Genomic DNA, 10,691 nt, shown 5'->3' with positions numbered 1-10,691 from the left:
ACCTCTCTTTCCTTATTAATTCTTATTAATTGCAACAATGACTGAGGTCTATGTTTATTTATTCTCAACAAGTTTCAATCATCATACGTGTCATATGTGAAGCTATCACTTTCCATAAGATTGTCTCATGATCTTTCATGCTATCGTTCTTTTCATACTTTTGATCACGACATAAATCAAAGCCCTTGACTAAGATACTCTTTATTATATAGCTCGCAAGCTCGAATACATCGGGGGAGAGACAAGCAAAAGACTCAAACTAAACACTAAAGACTTATTCCTCTAAGAGAAGAGATAAAAACTGAAAAGGAAAGAACTAAAACAAAGGTAAAAGCAAAAGATATAAAGGTGATACGATACCAGAGAAACTCCCCCAAGCTTGGCAAAAGCCAAAGGGATTGCCCATACCAATGCTTAGTTGTCTTCCTTTGGTGGTGATGGTGGTGGAGTTGTTGAAGCAGTCTTGAGCTTGTCTAATTTCCACTTGAGCAAAAAGTTTTGCTCCCTCAGATCGTCATTTTCCTCCTCAAGCTTCAACACTCTATGGCAAAGTTCCTGCTTACTCTCCTGCAAGAAACGAGAAGGGATAAACAAGGTCTTAGGCTTCTTCCTTTGGTCAGGGAGGCTTGACTTCTTGAACTCCACATGAGTACGTCCAGGCTGAGGTAGAGGAGCCTCCTCTTCATCGGAACTCGTTTGTTCCTCCCCCTTGGGCTCATAGTCCTCTTCCTCGTCAGTGGTCCACCATATGGTTCCAAGTCCCCATAGACCTTGGGGTTAGCAAGGTAGTCAGCCACATAGCTCTCCCCCTCTGAATCCTGAGAAGACATCTTGACCTAGATCTGCGGCAGACAACAGGCTCGAAACGAAAACAGAGGAAAACTACGCGATACGGAGATCAAAACCTTTGGGCGAATATATATTGATTTTTTCGGGACCAGAAGGAGTGCTCCGCAAGAAAACGGAGTCCGGGAGGCACACGAGGTTCCCACAAGCCCCCTAGCCGCCGCCAGGGGTTAGGTGGCGGCTTCCAAGCTTGTGGCCGCCTCGTGCGCTCTTCGCGTTGCTTTTTATTTTTCTAATTTTCCAAAAATTCCAAAACGGAGGAAATTTCCTATTGGAAAAGCATCAGAGTCCAATTTCTTACCGAAACAGATACCTCTTCGTTTTCAGGGTCTAAAACAGGCTGATAAACATCCCTTATGTACTCCTCTGGAGTTATGACATTGATGATATTGGTCTCAACATTTGTGGGACTACCAGAGATGTAATGCTTGATTCTTTGCCCATTTACCACTCTAGGAAAATTTCCTTCCGTGTTATTGATTTTGATGGCACCGGAACGATATACTTCCTCGATAACGTAAGGACCATCCCATTTAGAGAGAAGCTTGCCTGCGAAGAATCTTAAACGAGAATTGTATAGCAGGACATAATCACCTACATTGAACTCTCGTTTCTGTATTCGTTTGTCGTGCCATCTCTTAACCTTTTCCTTGAACAACTTGGCATTCTCATATGCCTGGGCCCTCCATTCATCTAATGAGCTGATATCATACAACTGCTTCTCACCGGCAAGTTTGAAATCGAAGTTGAGCTCTTTGATTGCCCAATAAGATTTGTGTTCCAGCTCAAGAGGTAAATGACAGGCCTTACCATAAACCATTTTATATGGCGACATGCCCATGGGATTATTATAGGCAGTCCTATAAGCCCATAGTGCATGGTCAAGTTTGCTAGACCAATTCTTTCGAGATCTATTGACAGTCTTTTGTAGGATCAATTTGATCTCCCTATTACTCAACTCCACTAGACCACTAGACTGAGGATGATAAGGAGATGCAACTCTATGGTTGACATCATACTTAGCGAGCATCTTGCGGAAAACACCATGAATGAAGTGTGAACCGCCATCAGCCATCGAATATCTAGGGACTCCAAATCTTGGGAAAATGACTTCTTTAAGCATCTTAATAGAGGTGGGGTGATCAGCATTTTTAGTGGGGATAGCCTCTATCCACTTAGTGACGTAATCCACAGCAACTAAGATGTGAGTGTACCCATTGGAACTCGGGAAGGGTCCCATATAATCAAAGCCCCAGACATCAAATGGTTCAATGACAAGTGAATAGTTTATAGGCATTTCCTGACGCTTACTGATGTTCCCTATTCTTTGGCATTCATCACAAGACAAGACAAACTTACGGGCATCCTTGAAGAGAGTGGGCCAATAGAAACCTGATTGCAATACCTTATGGGCAGTTCTATCTCCAGCGTGGTGTCCTCCGTAGTCTTCGGAATGACACTTGTGCGAGATCTGTCCCTGTTCATGTTCAGGCACACAATGTCTAATAACACCATCTACTCCTTCCTTATAAATGTGAGGATCATCCCAAAAGTAGCGTCTCAAATCAAAGAAGAACTTCTTCTTTTGCTGATAGGTGAAACTGGGTGGTATGTATTTGGCTACGATATAGTTTGTGTAATCGGCATACCACGGTGCAGTATGTGAAGTGCAGATGACATTTAGTTGCTCATCAGGAAAGCTGTCATCAATAGGTCGTGGGTCATCAAGGACATTCTCTAGCCTAGACAAGTTATCTGCTACAGGGTTATCAGCACCCTTTCGATCAACGACGTGCAAATCAAATTCCTGTAGCAGGAGAACCCATCTGATCAGCCTAGGCTTAGCGTCCTTCTTCTCCATAAGGTACTTAATAGGAGCATGATCAGAGTGAATAGTGGCTCTGGAGTCAACTATATAAGATCTGAACTTTTCACATGCAAACACGACTCCTAAAAACTCCTTTTCCGTAGTGGCATAGTTTCTTTGGGCACTATCTAGAGTTTTACTAGCGTAGTGAATAACATTCAACTTCTTGTCAACTCTTTGTCCTAGAACAACACCAACAACATAATCACTAGCGTCGCACATGATTTCAAAGGGCAAGTTCCAGTCAGGTGGTTGAACGATAGGTGCGGTTATCAAAGCCTTCTTAAGTATTTCGAAGGCTTCCTCACAATCCTCATCAAAAACAAAAGGAACATCCTTCTGCAAGAGGTTGGTAAGAGGCCTAGAAATCTTAGAGAAGTCTTTAATGAACCTTCTATAGAAACCAGCATGACCTAGGAAACTTCGTATACCTCTGATATCTGTGGGGCAAGGCATTTTCTCAATTGCATCAACCTTAGCCTTATCAACTTCAATGCCTCTTTCAGAGATTTTGTGTCCTAAGATGATGCCTTCATTAACCATAAAGTGGCACTTCTCCCAATTCAAGACGAGGTTGGTATCTTCGCATCTCTGTAAGACTCGATCAAGGTTGCTGAGGCAATCATCAAAGAAGACCCGTAAACGGAGAAGTCTTCCATGAAAACATCTACAATCTTTTCACAAAAGTCAAAGAATATAGCCATCATACATCTTGGAAAGGTGGCAGGTGCATTGCATAAGCCAAAAGGCATACGTCTATAAGCGAAGGTACCGAAGGGGCAGGTGCAAGTGGTTTTCTCCTGATCAGATTGTGCTACATGTATTTGCGAGAAACCTGAATAACCGTCTAGAAAGCAGAAGTGTGTGTGTTTGGATAGCCTTTCTAGCATTTGGTCGATAAACGACAAAGGATAATGATCTTTCCTGGTTGCCTTGTTCAGTTTCCGGAAGTCTATCACCATCCTATAGCCAGTAATAATCCTTTGTGGGATTAGTTCATCCTTATCATTAGGAACGACGGTGATACCTCCCTTCTTAGGTACGCAATGTACTGGACTTACCCAATCACTATGAGGAACAGGATAAATGATTCCTGCTTCCACAAGCTTTAATATTTCTTTTCTAACGACCTCTTTCATCTTAGGATTTAATCTCCGTTGATGATCAGCAACTGGTTTAAAGTTAAGATCGGTTTTAATCTTGTGCTAACATAGAGTGGGACTAATACCCTTAAGATCATCAAGAGTATATCCAATAGCAGCACGGTGCTTCCTCAAAGTTTTTAGTAACTTCTCATCTTCGTGCTTTGAGAGGAGAGCACTAATAATAATAGGATATATCTCCTTCTCATCAAGATAGGCATACTTAAGAGTATCAAGCAACTGTTTAAGCTCGAACACAGGATCACCCTTTGGTGGGGGAGGATCCCCAAGCAGTTCAACAGGCAGATTATTCTTGAGAATAGGATATTGTTCTAAGACAATTTTATCAATCTCATCTCTCTCCTCCATATGCATATCATTTTCATGGTCAAGCAGATATTGCTCTAAAGGATCCGTAGGAGGTACGACAATAGAGGCAAGAGCAATGATTTCATCCCTACCAGATGGCTCTTTTTCATGGGGTTGTCTTCCAAACTTGGAGAAGTTAAATTCATGAGACACACCCTCGAAACTAACAGTGAGAGTCTGCTTAATGCAATCAATGTGAGCATTGACAGTGTTGAGAAAGGGTCTACCGAATATGATGGGGCAAAAGCTATCTTGTGCAGTACCAAGGACGAGGAAATCAGTAGGATACTTCGTCTTACCACACAGGACTTCTACGTCTCTCACAATTCCTAGAGGGCAGATAGCATCTCTATTAGCTAGCGTAATAGTGACATCAATGGGTTCTACCTGAGCAGGTGCAATCTCATCTTTGATTTCATCATATAGGGAACGGGGTATTGCACTAACACTAGCTCCCATATCACATAAACCATGGTAACAGTGATCTCCTATCTTGACAGAAACAACGGGCAGGCCAACTACATGTCCGTGTTTGTCTTTCGCGTGAGGTTTAGCAATTCTAGCGGAGTCCTCACAGAATTTGATAACATGCCCATCTACGTCTTCGGCTAGGAGATCTTTGATAATAGCAACACTAGGTTCAACTCTAATCTCCTCAGGGGGTGAAAGTGGTCTAATGTAACCCCTACGTATCACAGTTGGAGCTTTAGAATAATCCTTTATCCTAGCAGGGTATGGTGGTTTCTCTGTGTAGGCACAAGGAACAACTGGATCACTAAAAGCAATGACTTTCTCCTCAACTAGATTGGTTTTGACTATGTTGCTTTCTACAGGAGGATGATACTTAAACCACTTCTCTTTGGGAAGATCAACATGAGCAGCAAAAGATTCACATAGGGAAGCTACTATCTCAGAGTCAAGTCCATACTTAGCGCTAAAATCTCTAGAAGTGTTTGTCTCAACAAAAGATTTAACGCAATCAAACTGGAAATTCATACCTGACGCCTTACCTTCCTCCAGCTCCCAATCTTCGGAGTTACATTTGATTCTTTCCAATAAATTCCACTTGTGGTCAATATCCTTCTTCATAAAGGAACCGGTACAAGAAGTGTCAAGCATGGCACGATCTTCATGAGAAAGCCGAGCATAAAAATTTTGAGTGATAATATCTCTCGAGAGCTCATGATTGGGGCATGAATATAGCATTGATTTAAGCCTCCCCCAAGCTTGAGCTGTGCTTTCCCTGTCACGAGGCCAAAAGTTATAAATAAAGTTCCGATCACGATGTACTAAATGCATATGATAGAACTTTTGATGAAATTCCAATTTCAACCGATTGTAGTCCCATGATCCAGTATCATCACATAACCTATACCATACCAACGCCTTATCCTTCAAAGATAAAGGAAAGACTTTCTTATTTACCTCATCCTCGGGCAAACTGGCAAGCTTAAATAAACCACAAACTTCATCTAGATAGATCAGATGCAAGTCTGGATGTGAAGATCCATCTCCTGTGAAAGGATTAGCCAGCAGTTTCTCAAGCATACCCGAAGGAATTTCATAAAAGATATTTTCAGTAGGTACCTCAGGTTGAGGAACAACTCCTCGTGCTTCCGTTTGTGGTGAAGATTCCCCGAACAAACTCCTCAAAGGAACATTTTCCATAGTGACAAGTGACAATAAATTTCAGCACAGTATATAAATGTTTCCTTACCAATTTCCACTTACCAAAGGTGCTTCACTCCCCGGAAACGGCGCCAGAAAAGAATCTTGATGACCCACAAGTATAGGGGATCAATCGTAGTCCTTTTGATAAGTAATAGTGTCGAACCCAACGAGGAGCAGAAGGCTCTGATAAACGGTTTTCAGCAAGGTAATAACTGCAAGCACTGAAATTAACGGTAACAAGTGATGGTGTAGTGAGGTGAAATGTAGCAAGCGAAAAGTAACAAGTAACAAGTAGTAGCAATGGTGCAGCAAGTGGCCCATTCCCTTTTGCAGCAAGGGACAAGCATGAACAAAGTCTTATAGGAGGAAAAACGCTCCCGAGGACACACGGAAATTTCTGTCATGCTAGTTTCATCATGTTCATTTGATTCCCCTTCGTTACTTTGATAGTTTGATATGTGGGTGTACCAGCGCTTGGGTACTGCCCTTACTTGGACAAGCATCCCACTTATGATTAACCCCTACCGCAAGCATCCGCAACTATGAAAGAAGAATTAAGACAACGTCTAACCATAGCATTAAACTAGTGGATCCAAATCAGCCCCTTACGAAGCAATGCATAGACTGGGGTTTAAGCTTCTGTCACTCCAGCAACACATCATCTACTTACTACTCCCCAATGCCTTCCTCTAGGCCCAAGTATGGTGAAGTCTTATGTAGTCGACGTTCACATAACACCACTAGAGGAAAAGACAACATACGACATATCAAAATACCGAACGAATATCAAATTCACATGACTAGAGGAGATTGGTTACAAGAGATGAACTTGGGATTGGAGAGGAGATGGTGCTGATGAAGATGTTGATGAAGATGCCTCCCCTCCGACTAGAGGAGTGTTGGTGATGACGATGACGACGATTTCCCCCTCCGGGAGGGAAGTTTCCCCGGCAGGATCGTCCTGCCGGAGCTCTAGATTGGATCTGCTCAAGTTCCGCCTCGTGGCGGCGGCGAAACCACGAAAAAGCTCCCGATTCATTTTTTCTGGAATGAAGCCCTTCATATAGCAAAAGAGGGGGGCCTGTGGGCCGTCAGGGAGCCCACAAGCTTGCTAGCTACCACCAGGGGGGTGGCGGCTACCAGGCTTGTGGCGCCCTGGTAGCTCCCCTCTGGTACTTCTTGCGCCCAGTATTTTTTATATAATCCCAAATATTTCCACGTAAATTTTCAGGATATTTGGAGTTGTGTAGAATAGTGTACTAAGATTTGCTCCTTTTCCAGTCCAGAATTCCAGCTGCCTGAATTCTCCCTCTTCAAATAAACCTTGCAAAATAAGAGAGAAAATGCATAAATATGGTACCACAAAGTAGTATAACAACCCATAAAGCAATAAATATCAACATGAAAGAATGATGCAGAACGGACGTATCAGTAGCCTATGGTTTGATGAATTTGACAACTTTGTTGCCAAACAACAGAGTTTCAATGATTATGTTAGCAGACATTTGGAACACAGTACTCGTATGCTTAGTCATTTAAGTGCTTGTGTAGACAGAAATGTCAATGATCTGAAGCTTCTGAGTAAACATGCCTCTATGATTACTACGCAGGTAGAACAAGTACTTAAAGCTGAGAATGACTTGATCAATGAATTAAATGACAACTCTGTAAGAGTCATTACTAGAGGAGGCAAAATGACTCAGGAACCTTTGTATCCTGAGGGTCATCCTAAGAGAATTGATCAAGATTCTCAAGGAATTAATGCAGATGCACCCAGTCATCCTAAGGAGAAGAAGAAGGATGATAGAAACCTGCATGTTAGTTCACCTAATACTGTCACACCTAAAGAACCAAATGATATTTCTGCGTCTGATGCAGAAACACAATCTGGTGATGAACATGAACCTGGTGACAATATGGACAACGATGTTCATAATGATGCTCGACCTAGCAATGATAAGGATGTGGAGATTGAACCTACGGTTAATCCTGATAACCCACAACCTAAGAGATACGATAAGAATGCCTTCACTGCTAGGAAGCATGGTAAAGAAAGAGAGCCATGGGTTTAGAGACCTATGCCCTTTCCTCCTAAGCCATCCAAGAAAAAGGATGATGAGGATTTTGAGCGCTTTATTGAAATGATAAGACCCGTCTTTCTGTGGATGCGGTTAGTTGATATGCTCAAAATGTCTCCTTATGCCAAGTACATGAAAGATATCGTGACCAATAAACAGAAGATACCAGATCTTGAGATCTTCACCATGCTTGCCAATTACACTTTCAAAGGTGGAACTCCTAAGAAACTTGGTGATCTCGGAGTTCCCACTATACCTTGCTCCATTAAAGGAAACTACGTAAGAACTGCTTTATGTGAACTTGGAGCCGGTGTTAGTGTTATGCCGCTCTCTCTTTATCGTAGACTTGAACTGGATAAGTTGACACCCACTGAAATCTCTCTGCAAATGGCAGATAAATCAACTGCTTTCCCTGTTGGCATTTCCGAGGATGTGCCTGTTGTGGTTGCTAACACCACCATCTTAACGGACTTTGTTATCTTGGATATTCCCGAGGACGATGGCATGGCGGTCATCCTCGGAAGACCCTTTTTAAACACTTCAGGGGCTGTTATAGATTGCAACAAAGGCAATGTCACTTTCCATGTCAACGGTAATGAGCATACCGTGCACTTTCCGAAGAAACGATATCAAGTACATTGCATCAATGCTATCGAAAAAACTTCATCGGTTCTTATTGGGAGCTTTGAATGCCCTATTCCTCGTGTCAAGATGAAGTATGAATTGCTTGTTGGGGAGATTCATATCCCCATTGAGGTGACTTAGTGGCTATTCGAAAATTCTCCATTCTCTCTTGCGATTTGAGAGAGTTTTGTCATAAGGATTTGATCAACCCCATTGACGGATTTCTTTCGATGACCATGAAATGGATGAATCAAAGAGTCACATACCTGTATTTTAAGCTTTCACTTTCTTTTGCTAAGAAGAAAAATGATAGGTTTAATTTAGTTTTTCCTGTTTTTTGTTTTAGCGTTCCGGAGAAAAATACCTCGAAAATAAAAGTTCTCTGATGGTCCTAAAAATCTAGTATGATTTTTTCTGGAATATTTGAAAAATACCGGGACAGAGAGCTGGCCTGGGGGCCACCCCAGTGGGCCACAAGCCCTGTCACCGCGGGCTACCCCCTTGCCGCGGGGAGCAAGCTTGTGGGGCCCACAGGGCCCCCTCCACTCATTCCATCTCCCATCCTCTTCTTCTTCCTCTAGAAAAATTGTTTCGCAGCTCAAACCCGTGTTCTTGCTCATTTGGCTGTGATTTTCGATCTCCTTGCTCAAAGCATCATTCTCCGAACCGTTTTGGGGAAATTGCTCCTTGGTAAGTGACTCCTCCATTGGTCCAATTAGTTTTTGCTCTAGTGCTTTATCCTTCGCGTATTCTTGCTACCTTGGTGACCCTGTTCTTGAGCTTGAAATGTTGATTTTAGCTGGTCCCAAGTAGTTTTAGCGCGTGATACGGTCTCTAAGCACTAGTAGGAGTAGCTGCTATGAGTTGGGTTAATGCTTACTCACTTTTCTTTCGAAGTCTCTAAAAATTTCAGAATTTTTCAGAGCTACAAAAGGAAAAAGATGAGGAGGTTCTTGAGAGGATCTTCAAGCCGTAACCCCAAGGAGGATGAGAAGAACCTCCCCAAGTACGTGGTTCCTCGAGTCACGGAAGTTCGAGCTTGCGAGTGGCCAAGTGAAGAATTTTTACGCGCCGCTGGGCTTTATGAAGACTTTTATCACTTGGTGGAGAACGCGGGTCTTACCGCGTTCGTTGAAGATAAGTGCTCACAATACCTCCTCCTCACCAATATTTTTGTTCAAAGCTTCAACTTTTATCTGAGGAAGAATCCTCCCATGGTTGAGTTCATGTTGTACGATATCCCCCCAGTGCATGACACTACAGGACTTTTGCAATGCATGCAAATTACCTTATGTTGGGGATATTCATGATCCTCGTCCACGGGACGTGGAGGATTTCATATGTACTATTGATGTTGGAGAGGAGAGAGGAGTGTCTCGCGCTAGAATTGCTAGCATACATTTTCCCGTGCTTCGGTACTTCTCATTATTTGTGGAAAAATGTTTGATTGGCCGTGGGGAGGCTGGATCACTTAGCTCTCCAGACCTTGCGGTTTTGCACGAAGGCCTTTATAGGACTAATACTTATAGCCTAGGTGCTATAGTAGCTCAGCGGTTGAACACAAACCGTTCCAAAGGTGTCGTCTATGGAGGTATCTATGCTACTCGTCTTGCTAGACACTTTGAGATACCTATTAGACTTCGCGAGGAAGAAGAGATGCTTCTTCCTGAGAAATATCTGGATTATGACAGCATGGTTCGCCATGATTTTCTGGATAGAGATGCTAGTAGACGGATGATTATAACCTGGTATTTAGTCAGGGTACTCGAGAGACTATTACTTTTCCTGCTCCTTCTTTGTTCAATCTTCATGCAGGCAGGTACACTATTATGCCTTCGGACATCTACGCATATTGGGGCCTAGCCCAACCACACGTGCCCTTGCCCGAGCCGCCAGTCGAGTACCAGACGCCAGTTTATTAGTGGGAGCCAGAGGAGCTCACACAGCAGTGGCATCCACAGTCCGCTCCGGAGTATCCCGGAGCTCGTTATTTCCCGCCTTGGGAGTAGACCAAGCTAGGCTAAAAGCATAAGCTTGGGGGAGTACGTGTTCTCACCGACCTCACATTCATGCTTATGCTTTCACTTTGTTAGC

The sequence above is a fragment of the Hordeum vulgare genome, chromosome 5H, assembly GCF_904849725.1.
Source record: "Hordeum vulgare subsp. vulgare chromosome 5H, MorexV3_pseudomolecules_assembly, whole genome shotgun sequence".
Taxonomy (NCBI): domain Eukaryota; kingdom Viridiplantae; phylum Streptophyta; class Magnoliopsida; order Poales; family Poaceae; genus Hordeum; species Hordeum vulgare.
This window is presented reverse-complemented; position numbering follows the sequence as displayed.